General features: G+C 45.6%; 1 protein-coding gene across 1 annotated transcript in view; it reads left to right on the plus strand.

Moving 5' to 3' along the window:
• Positions 1–4,869: 4,869 nt before the first annotated feature.
• SMAD1 (SMAD family member 1) overlaps positions 4,870–5,085 on the plus strand; it is an 84,198-nt gene continuing 83,982 nt past the window's right edge. The window contains exon 1 of the mRNA XM_010843675.1: positions 4,870–5,038. The gene's annotated coding sequence lies outside the window, so the exon portion shown is untranslated. The remainder of the gene's footprint in view (positions 5,039–5,085) is intronic.

Here is a 5,085-nt window from a genome sequence, read left to right on the forward strand (position 1 = left end):
TACTTTTGCCTCCTGCTTTTTTCCTTCTAGTTTTATTGAGATGTGATTGATACCAGCACTGTATAAGCTTCAAGTGTATAGCATAATGACTTGAATGACATACATCATGAAATGATGACCGAAATAAGTTTAGTGAACATCCATCATCTCTCCTAGATATAAAATGAAGGGAACTTCCTTTATTAATGTGAAGAACACCACACCAGTGATTCTTGGCAGGCTCCTTCCCGGGAAACATTCACTTCAATTCACTTAAAAAGCACAAACTCTACATTGCATTTATTTTTTCTGTAGAACCATCTCCTAACATAAGCTTTTGGGTTCATAGTTTGCATATATAAAATTTGCAGCCAATTTTAAGGGCCCACCTTTTGGTAAGTGATTAATGATTGATGGACAAACTGCTTACATAGCAAAATGAATTTGTCTTCTGTCCCATGATACCTGCTTTTCTGTGAGGATCTGGTCCACCTCCCTAGCTCAGCCCATCCACTTTCTCTGATCATACTGCTGAATCTTGCCATTATCCCAGACTGTCCCAGCTCCATGATTTTAATCTCCAGCGTCCCATTCTCAGACTGTTCCTCAGCTTTGGGAGTGGTTCCCAGCTCCAGCAATGGTTAGCGCTCTCCCCAACCCCAGACCGTCATTCCTTTGATCTTCTCACCTTTCCATCATCATCACACTCTCCTGTCTCCTCTCCTCCCTCCTTATCATGGCTTTTCAGAGTCTCTCCCTTGCCTACACCCTCCGCTTTCTGACCCTGGTTCCCTCCATCACATCCACCTGCAAAACCCCAGCTCTGCCCCCTTAGGCCGACCGAGGCTAGAGGGAAAGCCACAGCCATGCTGACTGGCCTTGCTTTAAATTCGTAACCACTAACCTCAAACAGGCACTTAATAGCGCTGCCTGGCAAATTTGCTCTCAAACTCTTCCTCAGAAGAGAACCACCATCTCATGTCTGCTCCTCTCTCTCTCAACCTCCAGCATCTCTTCCGCCCTCACCAATTCTCAGGAAGTAGGGTCTGTGGCTATTTCACCAAGATAAGAGAAGCAGAGACAAGAGAACATCCCTGTGTTTCCAGCTCTGCAGTCACCAGCCCGTCTGTAGCTGGCTTCACACACTGCCTTCCTTCCCCTGCTAGCTTCTCCCCGCTTCAGCACGGAGGCTCCTGGCTCTTCCGTGAAAGGGGAAAGAAGACTCAGCGTCAGGGTCCTTTGCACTTAGAAACTCTCGCTGCAAATCCCATGGTAGTCTCCCTCTTCCTTTAGGACTCTTTGACAGGAAGGTTTTTCCCCCTCCATGGACATAGCCGGGCTTCGCAGGTGGCGCTAATGGTAAAGAATCCGCCTGCCAAGCTAGGAGACAACGCAGGTTCAATCACTGAGTAGGGAAGATTTGCTGGAGGAGGCCATGGCAACCCACTCCAGTATTCTTGCTAGGAACATCCCATGGACAGAGAAGACTGGTAAGCATTCTTGCAGATTGATTCATTCACTCATTCCTTTCCCCAACAGTGTCAGGCTCTGCTCTAGGCACAGCGGGTACAGCGATGAATAGACACAAAATCCTGCAGTTTTGGTGAGGGAAATACTTAGGTAGTGATAAGTGAAGTGTCCTCGCCAAGCAGAGAACGAGGATACAAAGTGTATGTATTTGGTGGAGATATGGTAGGGGTGTGGTGAGATTTTAAAGTTGACCAGGGTAGGCCCCATTGAAAGAGGAATGTTTAAGTGAAGATGGGAGAGAGGTGAGGGAGACTCTCGTGTGCGCATCTGAGGGAAGGGCTTTCTGGGGAGAAAGCAGCTCGTGCAAAGGTCCTGAGGTGTGAGTGTAGCCCGGTTGATTCCAAGACTTGTGAGAAGATCACGGTGACTCAAGGAAGGAGCAAGAGATAGAGCAGGAGCACAGGTAAGGAGAGTAAAGGGAGGCAGGAAGGAAAGTTCATGAAGGGCCTTCTCCACATTGTGAGAACTTTTGAGTGAAATCGGGAGTCAAGGGAACATTTGGGAGCATACAATGATATCAAGGCAACCCACATTCAAGTTTTCACAACTGTCTGAATAAGGTCCTTTTAAAAACAGTTCAATTTTCTATTTCCATTGAAAGAAATACCTGGCAACCTGGGGCAAAATCAAATTTCATAGCAGGTGTGGACATGAGTTTGGGTAAACTCCGGGAGCTGGTGATGGACAGGGAGGTCTGGAGTCCTGCAGTCCATGGGGTCGCAAAGAGTCGGACATGACTGAGCGACTGAACTGAACTGAACCATGCTATTAGTAATTATCATTTGGGGCTACTAGGCTGGAGAGGGCGATGGCACCCCACTCCAGTACTCTTGCCTGGAGGGCTGCGGTCCACGGGGTCACTTAGGGTCAGACACGACTGAGCGACTTCGCTTTCACTTTTCACTTTCATGCATTGGAGAAGGAAATGGCAACCCACTCCAGTGTTCTTGCCTGGAGAATCCCAGGGACGGGGGAGCCTGGTGGGCTGCCGTCTGTGGGGTTGCACAGAGTCGGACATGACTGAAGCGACTTAGCAGCAGCAGCAGGCTGTGCTGGGAAAGGTCATCTATAGGTTAAAAAGATTAACAGCTCTATGTCTTTTTAAAGCTTTCCCCCAGAATCCAGGATCCAAACATGGGTTAATCATCAGGTCTTTTTAAAAAACAGCTTTATTGAAATAAAATGGACATGTCATAAAAGTTGCCCACTTAAAGTGTACTGTTCAACGAGCTTTAGTATATTTGTATAGAGTTGAGCAATGATGATCACAGTCTAATTTCATTTTATTTATTCATTTATTTTGGCTGCACTGGGTCTTAGTTGCAATATGTGTGCTAAGTCGATTCAGTTGTGTCTGACTCTGTGACCCTATGGACTGTAGCCCGCCAGGCTCCTGTGTCCATGGGATTCTCCAGGCAAGAATACTGGAGTGGGGTGTCATCCCTTCTTCCAGGGGATCTTCCCAACCCAGGGATGGAACCCATGTCTCCTGCATTGACAGGTGGATTCTTTACCTCTAGCGCCACCTGGGAAGCAGTTGCAGTACGCAGGATCTTCATTTGAGGCATGTCGGATCTAGTTCCCTGACCAGGGCTTGAACCCTGGTCCCCTGCTTTGCGAGCATGGAATAGCAGCCATTGGACCACCAGGGAAGACCCAGACTAATTTTAGAACATTTTTGTCACCCCCTAAAAAAACTCCATAACCTTTGGTTATCACACCCTACCCTCAGCCCTTCCATTCCCCCCAAACATAGGCAACTATCATTCTACCTTCCAACAGGTGTGCCTGTCCTGGATATTTTGTATAAATGGAAGGTTACAATCTGTGGTCTTTTGTGTCTGGCTTCTTTCACTTAGCATAGTGTTTTCAAGTTTCATCCATGTAGCTTGTGTCAGTGCTTCCTTCCTTTTTATGACTGATGGGGAAACAGTGGAAACAGTGTCAGACTTTATTTTGGGGGGCTTTAAAATCACTGCAGATGGTAATTGCAGCCATGAAATTAAAAGACGCTTACTTCTTGGAAGGAAAGTTATGACCAACCTAGATAGCATATTCAAAAGCAGAGACATTATTTTGCCAACAAAGGTCCGTCTAGTCAAGGCTATGGTTTTTCCAGCAGTCATGTATGGATGCGAAAGTTGGACTGTGAAGAAAGCTGAGCGCCAAAGAATTGATCCTTTTGAACTGTGGTGTTGGAGAAGACTCTTGAGAGTCCCTTGGACTGCAAGGAGATCCAACCAGTCCATTCTAAAGGAGATCAGTCCTGGGTGTTCTTTGGAAGGACTGATGCTGAAGCTGAAACTCCAGTACTTTGGCCACCTCATGTGAAGAGCTGACTCATTGGAAAAGACTCTGATGCTGGGAGGGATTGGGGGCAGGAGGAGAAGGGGATGACAGAGGATGAGATAGCTGGATGGCATCACCGACGTGATGGACATGAGTTTGGGTGAACTCTGGAAGTTGGTGATGGACAGGGAGACCAGGCATGCTGCAATTCATGGGGTTGCCAGAGTCGGACACGACTGAGCGATTGAACTGAACTGAATGTTCCATTATATGGATATAGCATACTCTCTTTATCAAAGGAGGGTTTGAGCAGAGGAATGACCTGATCAGAGTGGCATTTAACACGGCTCACTCCACCTATTGTTTCACGGAGTAGACAATGAAGAATTGTGTCAAATGTTGATTTTAGGGAAACTAAGACAAGCCCCAAGAATTGATCTATAACTGCTCAAATCATTTAATGAACAAATTAGCATAAATAGTGTGACTGTGTATAAACAGGGTTTACATATTTTGAGGGACTTGTTGCATTTCCTTTGAATAATTAAACATGGAATGCAGAAATAATAAGATAGCTAATAAGAATTTTAAATGAATGTGCACATGTAAAAGTACATGAACAATTGGAGAGTACCATTAATTTTCTAAAAATACTGGTGGTAATGGTTCTTTTGGTACACGTGAAGTTTATTCCTCAGAATAATTATTCGCCTCTAAACATAACTCAGCATTATGGTAATTATCCAAGATTTCGTGCCAGCTTACAGAGAGCTGGCCAAGAGAAAAATTAAATCTTACAAAAAGACACTGTCAATGTCTATGCAGATCAGGTTGCTGGGAGTTCGTTTTATTTGGGGAAGTTCATGTCATTTGAAAGACTTAGAAACTGGATGGAAAAATTGTAAAGTTCTATTGTGGCATTTGTCATCTGGAGCAACGAGGTAACCAACTGGCATCATTAGATCCCGAACTGGCATAAAACACACGTATTGATTGATTCAAGGTTTGGTATAAACACAGGCAATAGTCATTAGGTTATCCAGTTCTGGGTACGAGCAACTTCTGGGGCTTGCAAATCACTGAGTAAGTGAGGGGCAAGGAAAATTAGACAGTAAAAAGGCGAAGCTCGAAAGGTAATTGTCAAAATGCACTCCGCGTTTCCAGTGCGGTTCGGTGGGCACGGTGGGAGTGTGGATGAACATCTTGGAAATAAACACTGAAAGCGAAACTTCACCGGCAGGTAAGGCGCAAGTCCGTTCCCCCTGGACTCAAGGAGGCAGGGGCAGT

Source organism: Bison bison, unplaced genomic scaffold (assembly GCF_000754665.1).
Source record: "Bison bison bison isolate TAMUID 2011002044 unplaced genomic scaffold, Bison_UMD1.0 scf7180017864184, whole genome shotgun sequence".
Taxonomy (NCBI): Eukaryota; Metazoa; Chordata; class Mammalia; order Artiodactyla; family Bovidae; genus Bison; species Bison bison.